This window comes from Sus scrofa, chromosome 3 (assembly GCF_000003025.6).
Source record: "Sus scrofa isolate TJ Tabasco breed Duroc chromosome 3, Sscrofa11.1, whole genome shotgun sequence".
Taxonomy (NCBI): domain Eukaryota; kingdom Metazoa; phylum Chordata; class Mammalia; order Artiodactyla; family Suidae; genus Sus; species Sus scrofa.
The window spans coordinates 72,321,262-72,346,143 of record NC_010445.4 but is presented as its reverse complement, the minus strand read 5'-3'; the positions used below and the strand labels follow the sequence as shown (position 1 = coordinate 72,346,143).

General features: G+C 45.5%; 1 protein-coding gene across 7 annotated transcripts in view; it reads right to left on the bottom strand.

Moving 5' to 3' along the window:
* ASPRV1 (aspartic peptidase, retroviral-like 1) overlaps positions 1 to 22,186 on the bottom strand; it is a 212,607-nt gene extending 190,421 nt beyond the window's left edge. Inside the window, exons 1-3 of one of the 7 annotated variants that reach the window (XR_002342602.1) lie at positions 21,033 to 22,186; positions 10,986 to 11,097; positions 6,116 to 6,209 (exon numbers count right to left, since the gene is read on the bottom strand). The gene's annotated coding sequence lies outside the window, so the exon portion shown is untranslated. Of the gene's footprint in view, positions 1 to 1,849; positions 3,102 to 6,115; positions 6,210 to 10,985; positions 12,473 to 15,577; positions 16,614 to 21,032 lie in introns of those variants that run through there. The other 6 variants (XR_002342605.1, XR_002342604.1, XR_002342618.1 and 3 more) reach the window with 6 other exon arrangements.

Here is a 24,882-nt window from a genome sequence, read left to right as displayed (position 1 = left end):
CAAATCATATATGAGAAAGAGCAGAGGTAACTAAGAATATTCAAAAAAGTGAAGTCCTAGGATGATACTAATTCATGCTAAAAAACAAAACCCTAAAAGGAAGGCAAACTTTAAAAACCCCACAAAATCCTGGAGGTTTTATTTTCTCAGGGTTTTTTTGCCCTTTTTTTTTTTTTTTTTTCTTTAACTAACACACTCCTGGTAAATGGAGATTCCCAGCCTAGGGGTGGAATCAGAGCTGTAGCTGCAGCCTACACCACAGTCACAGCAGCAGCAATGCAGGACCCAAGCCCCATCTGTGACCTACACCACACCTCATGGCAGTGCTAGATCCTTAACCCCACTGATTGAGGCCAGGAATGGAACCCACACCCTCATGGATCCTAGTCGGTTTGTTAACCGCTGAGCCATGAAGGAAACTCTTGGAGGTTTTAATTTAACAACAAATTTTTAACAAGCAGACAGGCTTTCTTTCAAGAGGCTCTTAGAAGACACAGCAAGAACAGAGTCCACCATCTGTAAGTCAGGAAGAGGGCTATCACTAGACACTGAATTTCCTAGTACCTTGATCTTGGATTTCTGCCTTCAAAACACTGAGAAATAAACATCCATGGTTACAACATCAAAAATATATATATTTATTGAGTTCCCTTTGTGGCTTGGTGGGTAATGAATCTGACTAATATCCATGAGGATGTAGGTTTGATCCCTGGCCCTGCTCAGTGGATTAAGGATCTGATGTTGCCATGAGCTGCTGTGTAGGTCACAGATGTGGCTCAGATCTAGCATTGCTGTGGCTGTAGGGTAGGCTGGCACCTGTAGCGCCAATTTGACTCCTGGCCTGGGAACTTCCACATGACACAGGTGTGAGCCTAAAAAAAAAAAATTAAAAAGCCAACGGAGTCATGTAATTGGAAAAGACTCAAGGGACCAGAAAAACTCTTTACCCGAGTGAAGGACAGCAGTGGATAAAAGTGATTACAACTGCTGTCAATAAAAATATAAAGTGATTCACATTTAAAATTTTCTAGTTCCCGGTGGCCCAGCAGGTTAAGGGCTCCACATTGTCACTGCTGTGACTGAGGTCACTGATGTAGCGAAGGTTTGGCCAAAATAAATTATTCTAGTAGCCACATTAAAAAAAATTTAAAGCAGTAAAAATTTAAAATTTTGGATTCCTTAATCTGATATATTAAACTATTATTTCAACATGTAATCAATTTAAAAATTAATGTGAGTTATCTCCCATTCTTTTATACTGGGGTTTTAACATTAGGATGGCCACATTTCAAGTGCTCAATAGCCATATATGGTTACTGTACTGGACAGTGCAGGATTGAAACCTGGGACAGATATCAGACAGGTCTGAGATTAAGACCCACATTCCATCTCTTACTAGACTACAATCACAATTTACTTGCCCTGGGTGTTCCCATCGTGGCACAGTGGAAACAAATCCGACTAGGAAACATGAGGTTGTGGGTTTGACCCGTGGCCTCAGTGGGTTAAGGATCCAGCATTGCCAAGAGCTGTGTGTGGTGTAGGTTGCAGATGCAGCTCGGATCTGGCGTTGCTGTGGCTGCGGTGTAGGCCAGCAGCTGTGGCTCTGATTGGACCCCAGCCTGGAAACCTCCATGTACCACAGGTGTGGACCTAAAAAAAAAAAAAAATTTACTTGCCCTCTCTTATCTTTCTTCATCTGTAAAATGGAATTAACAGCAGTACCTACTCAATGGAGTAATTGTGATGATTAATGGCACATGAAGCATTTAGAATGTGTTCCGTAAAGGTTGATGATTATTAGTAGTAAATTAGGTGATTATTAATTTGAATTAATGAGATTTTGTTATCCCTGTTAGTGTGACCTCATTTATTCCCATCAGATGATGTGCTTTAGAGACATTCCAGAGGAACAAAGTTTAAAAAAATGGACAAACTGGGAAAAACTATTGGCAACATAAGTGATAAACACAATGTCATTTTCAATATGTAGGAAGTGCTTACAAATAAATAAGAAAATGAAGGATATGACTGAGAAGTTCGAAAAAGGACACAAACATCTGAAATTTTTTTTGTTTTTTTTTTAAAGTAAGAACCATTTGAAGTTAGTTCAACTATCCTACGAACTGAAAATGAACACATGATACCATTGTTCAGCAACAAACTGGCAACAACCAAAATTTGGTGGCATCTAATGTTGAAGACAGAAAGAGGAGATCAACTTTCTTTTCTTTCTTTTTTTTTTTGTTTTTTTGTTTTTTTTTTTTTTTTTGCTTTTTAGGGCTGCACCCGAGGCATATGGAAGTTCCAGGGTAGGGGTCTAATTGGAACTGTAACCGCTGTCCTACACCACAGCCACAGCAATGCAGGATCCAAGCCAAGTCTGTGACCTACACCACAGCTCACAGCAACACCAGATTCTTAACCCACGAAGCGAGGCCAGGGACTGAACCCGAAACCTCGTGTTTCCTGGTCACATTCACTTCTGTTGTGCCACGACGGGAACTCCTCAACTCTCTTTTCAAATCAAGATTCTCTGAAGTTTTGATCCTCAGATCTGATCCTAGATTATCAGGGTAAAAAAGCTGGCTTCAAGAGGAGCAACCAGACAGTCTTTTCTATCCATCTTCTTCCTCTTACAAATAAAGCTGAAAATCCACCAATACCTTCTAGCAAGTTGATTTTTTACTTATCATATGTGCAGTCTCTTCATATTTGGTTTGCCAATAGTCCTTTACCACTATTGTTGACATTTCACAGGGCTTGAAATAGCCCCAACATTGTTCCAAATTTGGGCAGAGCTAACTGACATTAGTACTTAAGCCACAAAACCCCCAGAATATTCTTAGACTTTGGCTAACTCCTTCAGGAATTCTTTATCTGCCAGCAGGTTCAACTAACTACATATTTGCAGGGCCCAGTGTGAAATGAAAATGTGGGGCCCCTTTTTCATAAAAAAAGGAAAAAAGCTTTTCCCTTTTTTCTGCAGTCTTTCAACGTCTTATGATGTATGATGTTTTTTCTTTGCCATTTTTTGCTGCACTCTCAGTCATGAAGGTGGGCAAGGGCAAGAAGAACTTCCATATGCCTTGGGTGTGGCCCTAAAAAGAAAAGAAAAGAGAGCTGATCTTCTCATTCCGTCTTCAACATTAGATGCCACCAAGGGGCAAGGGCAGACCCTCCCAGGTGCCTGGGGCCCTGCATTTCTCAGTCTGAGAAAACTTGATCCAGTCTGGGGCGGGGGAAGACACTAACTCAGGTTGAGCTAAGTCCTTAGTCTTCTGGCCTCTGCAATCTGCTCTACAGGCTTGCCTTGAGGTGAAAGATGTCTCAGGGTGCAGCCATCTCAAAGGGAGGGAAGGTTACAGGGCAACAGGAAACAGAAAAAAAACCACATTGGTTAGGAGATCAAAATACGCCTGCACATACATCAGTATCTGAGAGTTGGGTTAAAGAGTTAGCTCCCAGAGAGCTGATCCACTCTTTGTGTGTTAATAGATCAGATCTTGAGCCAGACAAGGCTGAGGGCCAGTCAGACTAAGCTCTGAGGTGAGGTGACACCAGCGGGAGTCTCTGTGGATGACCAGCCAGTCTTACAGGGTGACCCTATTCTGCCTCCCTTCATACACTTCCAGGAAGTTCCTAGACTGTTCAGGGGCCCAAACAGGAGAGAGGATGGTTAGCTAAAACCCTATTTTACTGTATCAGAAAATGCCTCTTTTCAGGCACTTCCAGGCCCCTATCTTGGCAGGAAAAGCCACAGCTTTCTGTACGTTCAGTAAAAGAAAGCTATGTAGGAAGCCAGGGCTGAGGATGCCTGCAGTGAAAGTTCAGGGATCAGTCTGCCGCACTCCACAGGGTTCTTCACATGAGTATTCCCTGCCTCCCCTACTCACTGAAGTCCACCGTTAAAAGAAATCAAGGAGTTCCTGTTGTGGCTCAGCAATAATGAACCCAACTGGTAACCATAAGGATGTAGGTTTGATCTCTGGCCCCACTCAGCAGATTAAGGATCTGGCATTACTGTGAGCTGTGATGTAGGTCAAAGATGTGGCTCGGATCTTGTGTTGCTGTGGTGTAAGCCAGAAGCTGCAGCTCCAATCGACTCCTAGCCTGGGAACCTCCATATGCTGCAGGTGTGGTCCTAAAAAGACAAAAAAAATAAAATTAAATAAAAATTAAAAAATCAATACAAGTCCTTCCCTTTAGTCAGCCAAAGGATGAGAAATGATTCCTTCCTGATTCAAAGGGAAGGGCCCAGCACCCAAACCCTGGCAACTGTATGAACCAAAGAGGAGGGCAGGAAAGCCCCAAGTTGGCCTCATTTGGGTTTTGCTTCCCAAAAGCAGCAAACCTCCCCCACCCCTGCAGTGTCCTTAGAACCCAACTCTTCCTGGGAGAGTTCCCTCCTGTCTGGTGGTTGTGGTCACTCTGCCTCACCTGGACTATGTTCCTGTGACCACTTGAGCTTTGAGAAAAAGGAGAGTGAGAAAGCTGAGGGCTTCTTATTGGTCAACACTGTTCTTTTCCTGTCAGCAGCATACACACACACACACATTTTCCCCCTTTTTGGCCACTTGTGCAGTATGCAGAAGTTCCCAGGCCAAGGATCAAACCTATGCCACAGCAGGACAACACCAAATCCTTAACCTGATGTGCCATAATAATATATTACTAACCATCTTCTTCTGAAAAACCTCTTTTCCCCTTTTTTTTTGTTTTTTTGTGGGGGGGATGTCTCTTCTGGTTCATTCATTTTTGTTTTTTTTGTGGCTGCACCTGTGACATATGGAAGTTCCTGGGCTATGGATAGAATCCAAGCCACAGCTGTGACCTGCACACATCAGGGACGAGTTGATCCTTAACCCATTGTGCCAGGTGGGGGATAGAACCAGTGCCACTGTAGAGACAAAGCCTGATCTCTAACCCCTTGCTCCACAGTGGGAACTCCCATTCGTTTGTTTATTCACTCAATCAGTAAACATTTGTTGAGTGCCTGTTGTGTGCCAGGCATAGTGATGGCTGTGGGGGACAGAGGGTAACACTCCTGGTGTCTGCCTTCAGGCTTGTCACTAACAAAGAGTCTCCCCTTTCCCTGGCTACTCCTCTACCTCCTCCACTTTCTCCTCTTCTTCCTCTCGGTTCTCAAAGATGACTTCTCCTTAGGCTTTTTTCTTTGGTTCTCTTCTTTTCTCCTGAATGCCTTCACTCCCATAACTCCAAGGTCACCACAGTGCAAAAGTCCCTTAAATCCTACCACCAGTGTGAAACTATCTCCTGACTGATCTTCCAACAACTGACCGGTTATGTCTGTGAATGGCTCACAGTAACTCAATTAATATGGTCCAAGAAAACAATTCTTTAACTTGCCATCACTCCCACTCCATCCTGCCTCATCACTCCGTCTGACCCGCTTATCCTCCTGACTTCAACGCTTATGTCAATAGAAACATTCCTTCCCAGGAATCCAGGATTAAAAAGTTTGGTTTGTTCAATTCCATACCCACGCCTCTGCCCTTCCATAGCCAATCAGTGGTTAATTTCTACAGATTCTACTGTCTGTTTATTTCCATTCCCACTTCCACCTTGGCTGAGTCTCTCCTGAACTGCCAAATTGCTTTTTATCTGGTTTCCATGCCACAACTTTGGCATGCCGAGGTTGCTAGGCCAGGGATTGAACGCGTGCCACAGCAGTGACCTGAACCGCTACAGTGATAACATCAGATCCTTACTCACTAGGCCACCAGGGAACACCCTAACTTTTCCTTTTTTGAATGCAGAGCTCCTAGGATGCCTTTTTCTTGTCTGCAAAGTCTTCAGAGGTTCCACTGTCACCAGACATCCCAAACCTAACATCTAAGGCCTCATAAAAACAGCCTTGTCCTTTCCAACATATTCTACTTTTCTTCAACACAAGCCCTGAGCTTCTGCCAAACTGAACCACTCTTTTCTCCTCTGTTCATACTATTTGCTCCACTTAATATGTTCCCCTAACTCCTATTCTCCTGATCCAAATCAAAGCCCAATCCAAATTTTTATTATTCCATGAAGACTTTTTTTCTCCCAAATAGCTGAAGCACAGCCCTTGATGTGCACCTCTCTGAGACCCACATACCTTGGCTTTCTTATCTCTCCTAATGAAGCATAAACTTGAAGCAAGGAGAGTTGATTCACCCATGGCTGCATCTTCCAGAGCTGAGCACAGACCCCTGTATAGAGAACAGGGACAAAATAAATTAGAAAGAATGAGAATTTAGGATGAGGAGCCCTGGTTACCAAATGTTAAATTTTGGTCATGTCACCTAATCTTTCTCAACCTTTTTTTTTTTTTTTTTGGCCACCCCATGGCATGCAGAAGTTCCTGGGCCAGGGATTGAACCCATGCCACAGCAGTGACACCACTGAATCCTTAACCCTCTGACCACCAGGGAGCTCCTCTCAACCTGTTTCCTTATCTGCTATTTCCTACCTCATGGGGTTTACTGTACATCACCTAGATATATATGTGAAAGTCTTTATAGATAACAAAAGTAACTTATGTGAATTATTCAGTCAATATTTATTTCATTGAAAGGGAAAAGGTTGGAGTTCCCATCGTGGCTCAGTGGTTAGCGAATCCGACTAGGAACCATGAGGTTGCTCAGTGGGTTAAGGATCCGGCGTTGCCGTGAGCTGTGGTGTAGGTCGCAGACACGGCTTGGATCCTGAATTGCTGTGGCTCTGGTGTAGGCTGGTGGTTACAGCTCCGATTCGACCCCTAGCCTGGGAACCTCCATATGCCTGAGGAGCAGCCCAAGAAATGGCAAAAAAGACAAAAAAAAAAAAAAAAAAGAAAGAAAGGGAAAACGTTGAAGAGAATCACAGAGGGAATGTGAATGTGGGAAGGTGAAATACAAAGATTTTAAATTATTTTTCATGTTTTCGCAAAGTATATTTCTTCTAAGATATTAAACATTCAAATTAAAAGGCAAAATACAAATTATAATTAATGAATATCAAACATTGTTTTTTCTTTTTAGGGTTGCACCTGTGGCATATGGAAGTTCCCAGGCCAGGGGTCGAATCTGAGCTACAGGTGCTGGCCTGCGCCACAGCCACAGCAACATGGGATCCAAGCCACATCTTCGACCTACACCACGGCTCACAGCAACACCAGATCCTCAATCCACTGAGCGAGAGTGAGGCCAGGGATTGAACCCACATCCTCATGGATACTAGTTGGGTTCTTAACCTGCTGAGCCACAATGGGAACTCCTTTATGTAAATTTAAAAGTAATATGAATCTAAAATTGAGGAAGATCATTTCCTAAGTTGTTATGTGCAATACTGTGACTATTTGATAATTCATGAGTATGTCTGCAACCACGAACTAGGATACAAAGAGAAGAAGAAAACTGATGATCTGCACTACTAGGAAACCATACTTTTTTTTTTTTTTTTTTTGGTCTTTTTGCTATTTCTTGGGCCGCTCCCGCGGCATATGGAGGTTCCCAGGCTAGGGGTCGAATCGGAGCTGTAGCCACCGGCCTACGCCAGAGCCACAGCAATGCGGGATCCGAGCCACGTCTGCAACCTACACCACAGCTCACGGCAACGCCGGATCCTTAACCCACTGAGCAAGGGCAGGGACCGAACCCGCAACCTCATGGTTTCTAGTCGGATTCGTTAACCACTGTGCCACGACAGGAACTCCCATACTTTATTTTTTAAGAATCTGTTGTATCTCTGCTACAGTATACTGATGGTAGAGATGGCCTTATCCTAATCCCCAGAACTTGTGAATATGTTATCTTTTATGGCAGGACAGACATTATAGGTGTGATTCAGGTAAGGATCTTGAGATGGAGAGATTATCTGTGTGGGCTGAATGTAATCACAAAGGTCCTTATGAGAAGAAGGTAGGAGGTCAGAGAGAGAAAGAGAGCTTGGAAATGCTATAATCACTGGTTTTAAAAATGGAGGATCAGGGAGTTCCCGTGTGGCTCAGAGGAAATGAATCTGACTAGTATCCATGAAGATGCAGGTTCGATCCCTGGCTTGATCAGTGGGTTAAGGATCCGGCATTGCCACAAGCTGTGGTATAGGTCACAGAAGCAGCTTGGATCCCATGTTGCTGTAGCTGTGGTGATGTAGGCTGGAAGCTACAGCTCCAGTTCGACCCCTAACCTGGGAACCTCTATTTGCTGTGGGTGCAGCCCTAAGGAAAAAAAAAAAAAAAAAAAAAGGATGGGGCCATAAGCAAAGAAATACCAGCCTTCAGAAGCTACAGAAGGCAAAAAGCCAGATTCTCCCTGTGAGCATCCGGAAGGAACAGAGACTTGCTGACACCTCAGTTTTAGGACTCCTGATCCCCAGAACTGTAAGATAATAAAATTGTATTGTTTTAAGCCACTCAATGCGTGGTAATTCGTAACAGCAGCAATAGGAAACTAATACACCTGCTATCTGAGAAGAAGGACCCAACAATTAATTTGTTTTTTCTCTTAACAAAGTGGTCTGTGCCTCATATTCTTTCTGAACTCCAAAGCAACTGTCCAACATAGAAGCACAAAACCCACAACATTCATAGCATTTGGATGCCATCCTGTTTTGTTGTGAGGACACAGGTAAAGAGATGGAGAAGAGCGTTTTCAAAGGTCTGAATACAGTTAGTCAGGGAGTAGATGTTTAGGGTTATGAGTGCAACTGGACTTGTGTTGAGTATAAGATACTAAGTGACAAAGATTTCTGTGAGTTCCTTAAACAATTATTTCATGTGTTTGTGATATATGTAGCCCTCTAAAATATAGATTACAGAGTAGGTACTTGTTGCTTGATTCTAACCCCTAAAAATAACAATTCAGTAAGCAGGACAAAACAAAGCAAAAAAGAGTGAATTAGTTCAGTTTTTGGTGGTTTTCGTTTGTTTTAGCAATGATCTAATTAATTTCATATCTAGGAGCAAAAATATTGATAGAAGACCTCTTTTTTATGATTTGAAAATCATAGAATCTTTTTGTAAAAGTTTGCAAACCAATACCTTGATTATACTTAATGGAGAATTCTAGAATTATTCCTTTAAAGTCTAGAAAAAGGAAAGAATACTTACTATTTTAAAATATCTTTTTAGTGAGTTCCCATTGTGGCTCAGCTCAGTGGTTAGCGAACCCAACTAGCATCCATGAGGATGCAGGTTGGATCACTGACCTCACTCAGTGGGTTAAGGATATGGTGGTGTGGTGAGCTGTGGTATAGGTCAAAGAGGCAACTCAGATCCTGCATTGCTGTGGCTGTGGTGCAGGCCAGCAGCTATAGTTCCGATTGGACCTCCTAGTCTGGGAACCTCCATATGCCTTGGGTGTGGCCCTAAAAACAACAACAAAAAAAGTCTTTTTAGAAATTCTAGCTACTGCAGTAAAACTAGAAAAAGAAATAAGAGCTCTCAGTTAAAACAATGAGAAAAGGAGTTCCCGTTGTGGCTCAGTGCTTAACGAATCCCACTAGGAACCATGAGTTTGTAGGTTCGATCCCTCGCCTTGTCCAGTGGGTTGAGGATCCAGCTTTGCCATGAGCTGTGATGTGGGTCACAGACATGGCTCGGATCTGGTGTTGCTGTGGCTCTGGCATAGGCCAGCAGCTACGGCTCCGAATGGACCCCTATTTATATGATTACTCTCATTAGGAGCAATAAAAGTATATTCTTTTTCAAGATTAAATTATAACATGCCCAGTCGAAAGGTATATTGTCTACATTGAGCACTTACTATATCTCAAGTTCTTTGTACATTATAATTATCTAATCATTCACAAAAATGTTATGGGACAGACAATAAAAACATAAAATAATCCCCATTTTACCAATGAGGCAATGAAGGCCCAAAGTCAGGCTAGGATTTGAATGAACATCTCTTTGTAAGGTCCATTCCCTTTTTGTAATACCAAATGACTGGAAATAATCTAAATGCCCATTAGGGCAACCAGTTGAATTATAGTATACATTCATACAATGTAAAGCTCTGCAGCCATAAAAATAAAAATGAGAATGCTCTCTACATACTTATAAGGAAATGTTTCTAAGAAATTGTGTTAATTGTGCTGGGGGGACCCAACAAGGTGCGGAAGGTGTGTATTGCATGGCACTATTTAATGTTAAAATGGAATAAAGAAGAGTATACATTTGTTTCAGCTAGTATATGCATACAAACATCATTAGAGAAATAAACAAAAACCTAGTAACAGAGTTTTCTATTTGGAATGGGAGAAATGGGCAGACAGGGCACAGGAACAGGAGAGACTTTTCACTATACACCTTTTAATACTGTTTTAGTTTTGAGCCATGTATATGAATTACCAATTCACAAAAGTAAATATATGCAAAAATTCAGAAGTTCCCTTCATGGCTCAGCGGTTAACAAGCCGAACTAGGATCCATGAGGTTATGGGTTCTATTCCTGGCCTTGCTCAGTGGGTTAAGGATCCGGCGTTACCGTGAGCTGTGGTACAGGTTGCAGACACACCTCAGATCCCATGTTACTGTGGCTGTGGCTGTGACTGGCAGCTGTAGCTCCGATTCAACCCCTAGCCTGGGAACTTCCATATGCCCTGGGTGTGGACCTAGAAAGCAAAAAAAAAAAAAAAAAAAAGCAAAATAAAATAAAATTCCTGTCCTTTTCGCTCTTCCATACGCCTTGGACATTCTTGGAGGGCAGTCTGCATCCATTTTTCAATGAAACCTGCGGGGCACCAGGCCTCTGGACTCCTGGGGTGGCTGGAACAACAGCAGCGTCAGCACACAGACCAGGAAGGCTGCCCAGCCAGCAAGCAGTGCCAGGCCAAGCACACCCTCTTTCCCTGACTTAGAAAAACAAAACCAATAGGCAAATCCACTCATCAGCAGTTCTGAAGCCAGCTGTTAACCAATCCTCTTCCTGCCCTTTACTCTTTCTTTTCTTCCTTTTTCCAGAAAAACCTGGAAAGCACTGCAAAACTTTTGCAAAACCACTTACTAGCTCTGGCTGCCTTGTTGTTTTCCTTCTCTCCTTTGGCCTGTGTCATCCTCTCAGGCAAGGGCCGCAGTCTGACTTCCTGCCAGCTTGCCTGCTGGGTTCATCTCGGTGTCTTAAAAGAAAAAAAAAAAAAAAAAAGGGTATTTCCCTAAACCTACAAACCACAAGTTAGAGGTCATTTTGTCTAACCCCACCCAAAGTAGAACACCCCAATTGTAAAATTTAGCAGAGTAAATGTATTTGGTTTTAAAACACAACCCCTTGGTTTCACTTTATCCATCCAATCAACTCGGAGTGACAGCTCTCATAAAATATCTGTTCTTGCTAAGAATCCCACAGGGCAGGCCTACTTGTGTGTGGAGTTGAGCAGAGAAGAAAGCTCCAGTAAATTTCCATTTAGTAATTCAGTGACTGTCAATCAACACCTAATATGTATCCATGGCTGTCTGAGGCCCTGTGCTGGGGACAAAAACAAACATGAGACCCAGTTCCTGCTCTCAATCTCTAAAAACCCTGTTAGAACACTTTCAGCTCAAAAATGTGTTTGGACTCATTCATTTTATTTTTTAAATCCATTTGCAAGGTATCAACTATATTACTAAGTTGTGGACAACTTCATGGTTAGCTGTGTGTTATAAATATGATTTATAGGAATGGTTTTCTTCAGCCTCCCCCCCTTTATAAGATTTTGAGGCAACAGCTTGTATATTGCAAAGATTATACCTAGAGTTCAAACTCTAATCCACCTAAGATTCACTAAACTTTCAGGGTGTTAATTTAGTTATAACAGTGTCACAGATCTTAGCTTTCAATAACTAGAATTTCTTGGCTAATATGCAGGAAATTTGAGATGCATGCTAGGTGCAATCAATGAAAGGTTCCGCTCAAATCAAATGTGAGTCTAAAAGTAAGTCATTCTCAGCATTGCTGAGCTTGGCTGGGATTCAGGTATCTAGAACCACACCATATACCTTCCCTGAGGATGCTGGGCCAAAAGACTGCCATCGGGCAAGTGTCGTTGATTTTACTGGGAACATGGAACAGAGGCCCCAGGGAGGCTGCAGGGCCTCTCCCTATTAGACATGTACAGCATCATCAGGAATGATACCATGAGATTCATTCTGCACTGCCTTATTCTCAGAGAAAAACCCCAACCAGGGTGAGGATGATGAACACCACAGACTGAAAGCAGCAGCAAGAAGCTACCACACTGCTGTGGCTTCCACAGATCCATACAAAACACGTTAGCAGGAAGAAGGAGTGTTGTGTTTCTTAGGTTTCCTGTCAGGACATCCTGGTTTGAAACAGCTTTGTCCCTGAAAAATTTAAGATAATTGACAGATGGGAAACTACCAGATTGTATCCTTGAGAATCTCAGAAATCTGACAGCTTGGAGTTCCTGTCATGGCGCAGCAGAATTGAATCCAACTAGGAACCATGAAGTTGCGGGTTTGATCCCTGGCCTTGCTCAGTGGATTAAGGTTCTAGCATTGCTGTGAGCTGTGGTGTAGGTCGAAGATGCAGCTCAGATATGGCGTTGCTATGGCTCTGGCGTAGGCTAGCAGCAACAGCTCGGATTAGACCCCTAGCCTGGGAACCTCCTCCATATGCCATGGGTGCAGCCCTAAAAAGACAAAAACAAACAAACAAAATCTGTCAGCTTGCAAAAGAGAGCTCAAAGCAAGTATGAAAATTACCCATTTTCATTAATAACAGGTAGTTTTTCTTCCAGGTAAAGAGGAACATGGGAACATGAGAGCATAAATTGATTTAAGGAATCTGGCTTGGGGAAGGCTCCATGCACAGATTCTGAGCATACAGGGCCTGTCTTTAACAACCTTGGGCCAAATTTACAATAAGATTTGACAAACTTGGGGTATAAGCATTACCACAGAAGGTGGGTGGCCCCATTTTGCTTGTGACTTTGAAGATGACCTATGAATTTTCCATTTCCCGTGGGCTTTGCCATCCGTGCTAATCAGTATAAACAGTTCAGTGCAGCAAAACAGTATAAGGTTATAATATTGAATACTCTAAGTCATTTCTCTGGGAGAACTGCAGAATAGAAGAGGATCCACTAATAAGTGAATGTATGGGGAGTTCCCATTGTGGCTCAGCAGTAATGAACTCAACCAGTACCATGAGGATGTGGGTTTGGCCCCTGGCCCCATAGTGCAGATCTGGTGTTGTGTGGCCCTAAAAAAAAAAATTTTTTTTTGGTCTTTTTGTCTTTTGTTGTTGTTGTTGTTGTTGTTATTTCTTGGGCCGCTCCCGCGGCATATGGAGGTTCCCAGGCTAGGGGTCCAATTGGAGCTGTAGCCACCGGCCTACGCCAGAGCCACAACGAGGGATCCGAGCCACATCTGCAACCTACACCACAGCTCACGGCAATGCCGGATCCTTAACCCACTGAGCAAGGGCAGGGACCGAACCCGCAACCTCATGGTTCCTAGTCGGATTCGTTAACCACTGCGCCACGACGGGAACTCCAAAAAAATTTTTTTAAGAGGGTTTTTTTTTTTTTTTTTTAGGGCCGAACAAGTGGCATATGGATGTTCCCAGGGTAGGGGTTAAATCAGAGCTACAGCTGCCAGCCTATGCCATATCCACAGCAATGCAGGATCCAAGCCACATATGCAACCTACATCACAGCTCACAGCAATGCTGGATCCCCGACACACTGAGCAAGGCCAAGGATCGAACCCACATCCTCATGGATACTAGTTGGATTCATTTCTGCTTCACCACAGCAGAACTCCCGGCATGTGTGAATTCTTTCGTGGCACAGTGGGTTAAGGATCTGGAATTGTCACTGAAGTAGTTTGGGTTGCTGTTGTGGTGCAGGTTCGATCCCTGGCCCAGGAACTAAGAACTTCCAATGCCACGGGCCCGGCCCAAAAAAAAAGAGAGAGATGTAGGCCAGGACCCAGTTCTCCAGACTTGTCATGATAAGCTCAGGATCAGACAGCACCCATCCATTCATTCATTCATTCATTTAACAAACATTTATAGAACACCTCTGAGGTTTCAAGCACTAGGCTTGGTGCTAGGAATGCAAAGGTGAGTAAGACCCAGATCCCTGTCTTTAAAAGGTCACAAGAGAGCCAAGAAAATCAACAGTTACAATCAGGCACTATGTGGATATTTGCAGAGTGTTTCTGCTCTTACTGTTGTGTGCTTGCCTTGTTTAAGCATGGTGGCACACAAACAGTTAGGGAAGAGTAGCCAGAGACTGTGATGCCTGAGCTGAATGCCTGAAAAGTAAATAGGAATTAGCCAGGGGAAGTGGAGGAAGGAAAGAATATTCAGCAGTGAGATCAACATGTGCAAGGGTACAAACAATACAGAGGAGAGGGAGAAGATGTGGCTCAGTGACAGCCTCATAAGGCACAGTGTGGATGGAGAATAAAGGGTGGAGGAGGGTGGGGTGGAAGAGATGAGGATGGGTGGGGAAATTACAACCAGGTGACCAAGGTGCTTGTCATGCTAAGGCAGGGGCTGGGTCTCGTGTTTGTTTTGTCCCCCATGGGGATGAGATGTTGGTAGATACATATCAGTTGCCAATAAACATCTAAAGAAATAAGGAGGTCCCACTGAAGGATTTTTTTGTGTATGTTTGTTTTTAGGGCTGCATCCTCATCATATGGAAGTTTCCAGACTAGGGGTCAAATTGGAGCTGCAGCTGCTAGCCTAAGCCAGAGCCACAGCAACACACGATCCAAGCCACATCTGCAACCTACACCACAGCTCACAGTAACACCAGATCCTTAACCTAATGACTGGGGCCAGGGATTGAACCTGCATCCTCATGGATACTAATCTCCAGTTTATTACCACTGAGCCACAGTGGCAACTCCCACTGAACGGTTTTAAACAGGGGAGTAACACGACCAGGTCTGTATAGGAGACACACACATCAGAGGAAGACTTGAAGAGGCTTAAACCAGGGAGGCAACTGCAGTGACTGAGGTAAGAGATGAAGATGAGCTAAACTAAGGTAGTGCCAGCAGGAGTGGAGAAGAGTGAGTGAACATAGGATCAGAATATCATATAGGAGAGAGGGGGCTGCCATTTTTAGGTAAAAGAGTATGGATACATTTATCATTTCTCATGGGCACTGCCAGACCATATGCAGAAGTTATTAGTCAACCTGAAGATTCTTCAAAATCACAGACTAAGGCTATAAAGCTGGTGGTCTCCACTGCCCATTACTGTGGGCAAAATGCCACTTTTCAGGTCCCCACAGAACTTTTCTTGGGCTTATTCCCACTTCCTCTGCTTCCTGCAGAGGAAGAAAAAAGGGAAAATACTGTTCAGAAAAGGAGTTCCTGTCATGGCTCAGTGGTTAACAAATCCAACTAGGAACCATGAGGTTGCGGGTTCGATCCCTGGACTTGCTCAGTGGGTTAAGGATCTGGCGTTGCTGTGAGCTGTGGTGTAGGACACAGACACGGCTTGGATCCCGAGTTGCCGCGGCTCTGGCATAGGCTGGTGGCTACAGCTCTGATTAGATCCCTAGCCTGAGAACCTCCATATGCTGTGGGTGCAGCCCTAGAAAAGACAAAAAGAAAAAAGAGAAGAATGACAATTACCTTTACAGTAGGTTATAGGTGAAGAGGCCCCCATCTTTCGCTCTTAACAGAATGTCTGAGGGACCAAGAGAGAGCAATTCAAGTCCTTCTTGCACAGAAGAGCAAGCTAGAACTTCAAGAGGTAGAGAGACTTGCCCAAGGACAGAGCTAGAGAGGAGCAGAGAAAGCCAAGAACACCAGTGTCATCCTATTCCCCCTCACCATCAGGAAGTCCTTTAAATTTCCCCAATCTTTTTTTTTTTCTATAATTTTTGGGGGGGCTGTGCCTATGGCATATGGAGGCTCCTGGACCAGGGTTCAAACCTTAGCCAGAGTAGTAACCAGAGCCACAGCACTAACAACATTGGATCCTTAACCCACTGAACCATCAGGAACTCCTAAATTCCCCCAATCTTATCATTAACAGAGGGGGAGAAGGACAGGACAGGTGAAGGCAGGAATGTAAGCTGAGCCACGTTCAGTTCTTGCTACACCCATTTCCCCAGCTTCAAAGACAATATAGATGACCACCGATTCTGACACCTCCAAGTCAGTGCAGAATTTTGAGGCCCTTTGGTACATCTCTCAGCTTGTTCTGGGGGCTGCTATCTGTTAACACTAATATTCACACTGTTCTACCTTTGATCTTTCCTTCCTCAACCACAAGCTTCTACTTCCTTCCATTTTTCTGTCTTATGATGCTAAGTCATCTTCATCTGAATGTCTTCCAAATGTCAATATTTTTGTCCCAATTTCACCTCTGGCACTAAAGAGTATGATAAACTTTATAGCTCTGAAAGCCTTGGTCAGAAAATAGTGCTGTGACACACAAGGTGGCAGGCTGAGTTCCCTCTTCAACTTCATATCTCTAGCCTCACGCCCACATCTGTGAACAGGGAACCTCCTGAGGAAACACATGTGGTCTCTGAAGATTCCACAGCCACCCTGTCTCAAGGCCTGACTTCCTCCTCCTCCTCCCCCACCTCTCAGGCAGGAAAAGGAGCAGAGAAGTTATTTCTTTTCTTTTCTTTTTGCAGGCCACACCTGAGGCATATGGAGGTTCCTAGGCTAGAGGTCTAACGGAGCTACAGCTGCCAGCCTATGCAACAGCCACAGCAATGCAGGATCCATGCTGCATCTGTGACCTACACCGAAGCTCACACCAATACCAGATCCTTAACCCACTGAGAAGGGCCAGGGATCGAACCTGTGTCCTCATGGATGCTAGTTGGATTTGTTAACTACTGAGCCAAGATGGGAACTCCTGAAAAGGTATTTCTTTAGCCCTTTGCTCTTCCCTGCTTAGCTCTGTCACATCTCACAGGGGTCAATACCTAATTTTCTTAGAACACCTATTTTCTTTTGGTCACACCCAGAGCATGTGGAAATTCCTGGACCAAGGAACTCTAAAACCATATAATATTTATATTTAGAGGTTTAGGGTACAATTGTTTCCCTATCATCGCACCTGATTTTTCTGGCTTTCAGAAATGTTCCATTCAGGAGTTCCCATCATGGCACAGAGGAAACGAATCTGACTAGGAATCATGAGGTTGCGGGTTCTATCCCTGGCCTCGGTCAGCAGGTTAAGGATCTGGTGTTGCGATGAGCTGTGGTATAGGTCACAGATGCGACTCAGATCTGGCATGGCTGTGGCATACGCTGGTGGCTACAGCTCCGATTGGACCCCTAGCCTGGGAACCTCCATATGCTGTCGGTGCAGCGCTAAAAAGACAAAAGACCAAAAAGAAATGCCCCATTCAGAGATTGTGGCTTAATTTTCTCCAGGCAGTGAGCCATATTCACAGACAAATTTTATCTCCTGCGTCACAAACTGGTCAGCTCCCCCAACCTACAGAAAATGATCTAAGATTGCGTACACTTTTGCCTCTATATTGCTTGCACACGACTCATTACAAATTTAGGGAAAAAAACACCTCAGCACAGCTGACCGATTCTCCACGTCTTATTTCCCACCCTCCTTCTCTCCTCCTTCCTTTCCTTTCTTCTTTGATTTCTTCCAGTCTTTCTCTCATCTCACTAGAACGTAAACTCTTTGAAGGCAGGGCTTTTGTTTTGTTCATTTCTACACCCTCAGGACAGAGTTCAGTGCCTGGCACATAGCAGAAACTCACTAAATGGTGAAAAAAGAGTTACTGGATGAACAGTTGATCTTCCTTTCATTTCTCTGGGGCCTACCACTCCCTCTCCTGCCCCAACAGTGTTTTTTCTTTGGCTCAACAACTAAGAAATTAGTTGATTATATATTTTCCATCAGCTCTGGAGGGGAACTTCACTGAAATGGCAGTATTTCTTCTCCATCTAATGAAATTGTATCCACTTGACAAGTCCTACCAACCTCTTCAGTGGCACCATCCTTGAACCTCCCACAGCACTCTCCCCACCTCTGAATTCACAGCACGCGATGCCTACCTACATCACGCATCTGGAATTTTGCACTTTCTACCTTATGCTCATGATATAGTTTTCCTGAATGTGACTGCAACAGGAAGGTCAAGGGTAGTTTTTCCTTGGCAAAGCTGGCTTCCTGCCCCCGCTCCCCCTCCTCCTTTCCCACAGGTCCACACTCAGCAGTGCTTATCTTGGTGAACTCAACAAGGACCCAGCTCTGGGCCTCACAGTTTCAGGGTGACCCATGTGAAAGGACCTACCTCTCAAACACCTATTAACCAAGTTCACACAGAGGTCACAGGGCATACAAACCAAATGCCAATATACTGATTTAGACCAAGGAAGAGTGCACATTCTAACAGACTAGAATGCTTGAATTTGCCCGACTGGCTGATATTTTCCTCATGGGCTGGAGACATGCTGTAGCTCAGATCTGGTGGTGGTGTGGCTATGGAGAAGGCCAGCAGCTGCAGCTCTAATTAGATCCCTAGATTGGGAACCTCCATGTGCCGCAGGTACGGCCCTAAAAAGAAAAAAAAAAATGATCTAGGATCAGCTAACTAGGCTCATCTGCTCTCTAGATCTGAAACACAAAAGCTACTTGCCCTGCTCAGAACCAAGGAGTATTGACTTACAAAGCCCTGGGTTTGGAGGAATGACTCCAAAATACACAGGCCCTTATTAGTTTGCCTTATCCTGGGAATTTCTTTTATCTTGTGCTCTAGCCAAGTTCAAGTTTAAAAAAGAACAAAAAGAGGAGTTCCCATTGTGGCTCAGTGGTTAACGAATCCAACCAGGAACCATCAGGTTTCGGGTTTGATCCCTGGCCTTGCTCAGTGGGTTGAGGATCCGGCGTTGCTGTGAGCTGTGGTGTAGGTCACAGACATGGCTGGAATCTGGCGTTGCTATGGTTGTGGCGTAGGCCAGCGGCTACAGCTCTGATTTAACCCCTAGCCTGGGATCCTCCATATGCTGTGGGTGTAGCCCTAAAAAGACAAAAAATAAAAAATTAAAAAAAAATAAAAAAGAACAAAAAGAAAATGGAGAGGGGACTCCTGCCTTTACTGCCTTTCTTGTCTCCTGCAATTCCACATACAACTTCTGGGTGGCTATGGACTGCCATTCTCTGAAAATAATACAGAGAACACAGCCATCCCTGAGGTAACACTGAATCTAACTTACACAGGCACCACATTTCTGCCTTTCACACTGTTGATGGGCAAATGAGCAATGGTTTGTAGATGCAGCAGGTGCAGGAGAGGTGGCTCCTGCCAGATGGTGTTTAAAAAAGGCACAAGTCTGATACACAACAGTCCTTCCATTAACCCATCCATGGCCAAGGCGGTGCGTATGCTAGGGGGAGTTTGACCCTCTTCTGTCTTTGAGGATTTTTAGAGTCTCAAATGCTGCCCCTATGTGATCCATCATTTAACGTGGTTTTGCCTTGATACAAATGGCAGGGGTGGCCAAGAGACCAGGGATAAAGAGAGGAAGGCTTTAGTGTAATACACCTTCACTCATACCCTCTAGGATAGTCCTCAGCACCTCATACCTGAGAAAAGGGCTGACTAGGTACTGACTCTTTCTGCCCAAAGCCCTGCAATGGAACTTTAGTACCTCTGAGAGCACTTGCTCTACCATATTCTTTCTGTAAACTGTGAACCACAGTTCCCTCCTCTATATAAAGGGATGATAATTCCACCAAGCTCACAAGACCAGTTGTGGGAATCTAATGAGACGACGTGTGAAAAGGCAAATACAGTTCCTGACACGTGCTAAATAAGTACTTCAAGTACTTTAGTTTTCTTCCTTCCAGAAGACAGTCTTGGAGTTCCCACTCTGACTCAACAGGTTAAGAACCTAACTAGTATCCATGAGGTTCCATCCCTGGCCTCAGTGGGTTAAGGATCTGGCACTGCCAAGAGCTGTGGTGCAGGTAGAGGACATGGCTCAGATCCCACATTGCTGTGGCTGTGGCAAAGGCCAGCAGCTGCAGCTCTGATTTGAGCCCTAACCTGGGGACTTCCATATGCTACAGGCATGGTCCTAAAAGGAAAAGAAAAGAAAAAAATCTTGTATTCTGTTACTCTGAGATCAGCTTCCTATAAGCTACAGGAGGCTAGCTTGTCCCCAGGTCTCAAGCCATCCCAGGAAAGGTATCTTGGCTATAGCAATGCAGCATGAGATGAAAAACTCTGGGAAGGGGCAGCTAGAGGAGAGACTGAAGGGTGCCTCAAAGCAGTGTGTGCCCTAGACAGGGCTCCCAGCCGGAAATCCCACAGCCTCTCAGTTAAGTAGTATCACAGGTGCTGGGGCCCAGAGAAAATTCCCATCACCACCCTCCCCCAAATTCTGATCAGGCCCCAGGTTCAACTCGTCAGGTCATCGATGAGTCATTTGCCACCTTTTCTTCCAAAGCCACAGGCAGGACTTGGAACTCATGCTAAGAAAAGGGAAGCTTCAGTCCACTAAGTACCAGGACACAGAACCGTACAAAGCCTTTTGTTCTACGGACTACCCAGGGATTAATGCCCCTGCCAAGTGACTCTAAGGACCCAGTGGAGCTGAGTGGGAAAAAATAATTTTTTATATTTTGACTAACCATCTGCCACGTGCTAGACACAGACTAGTTAAGTCTGCAGAGTGGAGGATATTTTGCAAAGGAGAAAACCGACAGAAGTACTGAATGACTCTCTCAGGGCAAACAGTAAGAGGCCAGCAGGAGCCCACGCTCCCCCTCACTCCCCATCCCGCCGCACCGCTAGGGCGAAACACGGCCAATACCAGGCAGGCGGGGAGGAGCCCGGACGCAGCTGCTCCCTCCCCGCCAAGCCGCGCTTTCTGAAGCTCCGGGTGCGGCCTGGGCCCCACGTGCCCGCTGCTCCCGCGGACCCGCGGGTCGGAGTCCAAGCTCCGTCGGCCCGAACCAGGAAGTCGGTGCCCGGCCTCCCAGCGGGTCTGAAGGCGGCTAGGTTACGCCTGGGCGACCTAGCCGGCTAACGACCTCAGGAGTCTCGCGCTGGGCCGCCGGAACCCCTCCTCTCCGAGCCCGCCCCGTCAGCACCTTTCCCGCAGCTCGGCCCGCCGCCCTGGCCCGCCCGGGCCCCACAGCGGGTCACGAGGCAGCGCCGGAGAGTCGGCAGTAGGCGCGGCCCCGTCAGCCCCAGCGGAGCCTGCGCTCGGCGCCACCCCCACGCCGCGCGCCACGTCCCCAACCCCCCCGCCCCCGCGTGCCACGCGGGGAACCCCGGTGACGTCACCGCCCTCCTGTTCTCGCCTTCCCGCGCTCTCCAGAAAAGACGCGAAGGTGGTGACGTGTCCGGGAATTCAATGCGCCTGCGCAGGAGGCGTCAGCCACACAACGTCCTGCAGCGCCGCCTGGTGGAAGAAAAGCCCAAACCGGCCGGAAGCGTCGACGCGGGCGAGAGGAGAACGTGACTGACGTCAGCTCTTGGAGCCGAGGGGGCGACCGCCGCGTGACCGGCCCTCGCTCTGCGCGCCTGCGCATCTTTATCGTCTCCTTTTAAGCACAGGGTGGAAACTTGATTATTTCGCTCCTTGTTTTAAGATTGTAACCTTTCCTTGTATCGAATGGGTTAAATTGGTCTTTAAAGGAAAAACAAAGTGGGGGGGGAAGAAAATATATGAAGAAAAGGAATAGCAATACTCTTCATATTTACTTCCAGCCTTTTTTTTTTTTTACTTAAATCAAAATTGAGATTTGCTGTGGTTTTAAGCCCAAAGTTCTTAGGGAGGTACAAAAAGCACCAAAGCTAAGTTAGAAAAACACGGTAGAAGAGAGAAGTGCAGAACAATAGGTGAAAGGATAATAGCTAGTATATAACAAGCGTTTCAGACAGTATCTTATTTACCCTGCATAATATCCAGCTGAGGAAACTGTGGCTCAGAGGGTTAAATAGCTTGTCTGAGATGGCTCTGCTGCTATCCACTCTGGTAAGTGGGTAGCAGAGTGTGTTGACGGGTTGGGGCGTTGAACCCAGGGGTTAAAATCTGAACCGTAGGACGGTGGGCTGGGGAGAATGGCGAAAAACCTCAGGGAACATACATGGATGAAGACACTTTTTGTACTTCTGTATCGTGGGATTAGAACTAGTTCGTAGGAACGTGTTGGGTCAACTTGGCAGGAGCGCACCTTAAGCAGCTCACGCTATTACACTCCCTTGAAATGCATAGCTACTCTTAAGGGCCCCTAACTGCGGAGGTCACCGCCTGCAGCACTGCCCTCTCCCGTTAATAGTCGCGAAAGGTAGCGGTCAGCACCAGCACAGGTATTAGGTCCTGCAACCCAAAGTGCAGTCTGCAGTCCAGCAGCATTTCTTCCATCTTATAAACGCCATCCCAATCCCTTGGTGAAGCAGGTGGGATGGTAGAAAGATACGAAGGGAGTTTGCAGAGCTGGATGGTGGAAGGGCAGGCAGACAGGGAGCAGGGTACTTAAGGAGGTTTTAAAAGAGGATCATATAAGGAGTACCAAAAAATATCACAAGATGCAAAGGAAGAAAAGTAGGAAATCAATCTGAGAGACTAACAAAAGAAAGAACTAGGTTAAGGGGGTTAAGCAAGTCCAACTTGGGATAAGTCACCAAAAAAGTAGACACAAGTGCTGTTCTTTGTAGGTGACTTTTGTGTGTATTATGCTTGAGACAGTCCCTAATTCAAAGAACTGGAGGAAGGCAGCCCCTGCCCATTCCCCCATCTTCAGCAGATGGAGTAGGGTTTCTCTGGGTTCTTGTAATAGAGGGCAGATCAGGCAGTGACAAGAGTGCCCCTGGGATGACATACACAGGTTGTACTATATATGGCCAGGCCTCAGGGCTGGTGTGGATGCAAGTGTGTGCACATGTGGGTTGGAGGGAAGGGCAGGTTATTAGCAGACCAGATGTAACAGGAATCAGTGAAAGATGGAGTGAATTTTTGTGACTGGAAATGGCTTGGCCCAGAAAGTCACAGGGCTGATAGCATCTGGTACCTTGAGAAAGCCAGGTGGCAGGCTTATAAACCTTCACTTAGGTGGGTAGTTCTTGGGAGTCAGATTTTCTGGACTTTTGGGTGGCCTGTCATTCTTCCAAATAGTAGTAGCAAGCTGTTGAGATGATAGTTCTGGTAGAGGCAGGTGTGAATCGAAGTGTTCTAGGTATAGGAGTAATAAGTTGTCCTCATGATGCCCATTACGTTAGGGGCCCAGCCATGTTGCCTGGAGGAGTTAAGATGGATTCTCTCTCAGACCCATTAATACACTCAGTCTGAGGATGATCAGTCTGTGCAACAGAAAGTTGCGTAGACATGAAGGGTTTTGTGCTGCTCACACTAGAATACAAAGTGGCTGCAGCATGGAAAGGCAGTAGCTGGGCAGTCCCCAGAAGTGTAAGATTCCAACAATTAATGGAGGAGATATGCAGGGGATGATACAGATGAGTGTGTATATGGGTGGGTACAGAGTTTGAAGAGCACTAGGACCACTCTACTCTGATAGCATGGGTAGAGTCTGAAATGAGGTCAAGGCTGATGGTGTCCCAAAGGTGTCTAGGAGTGGGTACAGTACTCGGCTAGGGCCATGTGTGACCTGGCAAAGTCTGTTTAGAAAAGGTCAATGCAACTCTGAACATCATTCCAGACTTTTTCTTGGCTATACCTGTAGCATGTTGAAGTTCCCAGGCCAGGGATCAAACTCACACCACAGCAGTGACCTGTGCCACAGCAGGGACAATGCCAGGTCTTTTAACCTACTGAGCCGCTGGTGAAATCTGCCATTCTAGATTTTGATGGGCTCTATTGGTGGGCCAGGGGTGGTCCTGGGAGAAGTCCTTAGTATTTGAGTGGGGGCTTCTTTGGATAAATTATTTGCCCTAGCCATGTGTTTTATGACCCCTGTTGGGTCATTAAAAAAAAAAAAAAAAGTATTGCTAGACCTAGCCAGGATTTGCCTGTCAGTCATAGGCTTGGTTTGGTCAAAAAGCTATGACTAATGTCCTCAAGTGTTTAGATTGAAGGATTTTTCAGAATGGACCAAGCAATGTGGTTGAGCAACCTTAGTTGTTCTTGCTTTTCAAGCAGGCAATCTGCCTGTTTTTTTTTGTTTTGTTTTTGGTTTTGGTTTTTAGAGCCCAGCAAGTGGCATATGGAGGTTCCCAGGCTAGGAGTTGAATTGGAGCTGCAGCTGCTGGCCTATACCACAGCCACAGCAACTCGGGATCCGAGCCACATCTTTGACCTACACCACAGCTCATGGAAATGCCGGATCCTTAACCCACGGAGCAAGGCCAGGGATTGATCCCGCATCCTCATGGATATTAGTTGGGCTCGCTACCACTGAGCCACAATGGGAGCTACTGCCTCACTTAGTTTTCTCTTTTTCTCTATGCCTTTCTAAGCCCCTCCTCTCCTTTAAAGCCCAGCACAAGGTCTAATTCTCTTTGGGCCTCTGGATTCTCCTCAAGGATTTCCCCCACTGTCTGAAGCACTTGGGGGCTCTCCACACAAGCTACATATCCCTCTCTTGTAGGAGCACAGTCCCCCCATTTTACAAAGAAATGGTCACGGATTCCCCCCCCCCGACCCCCCAGCCACCCAATTAGGCACATCAGATCCTTTCTTTAGGGGATTTTGGGTTTCTGGATCAGAGAGAGCAGAGCAGTCAGTCCAGCTCTAGTGTGGAGGGACAGCCATGCTTTCAGGTGCATCAGGAGCTAGAATTCCTACCAGAAGCAGCTAGTCTGTGCTGACAGTGAGTGAAGCTCCAGGAGAGATGGGTCAGATGGACCGTGGCTCCAGGGGTTCTGAGGAGCCACACCCCATCTCCACCCCAGGATGCCTGTCCAACCTTGTTTCAGTGTCCATAAACCATTCATTCATTCCCATTTTTGCCTGAGCTGGTTAGAGTTGGATTTTTGTTA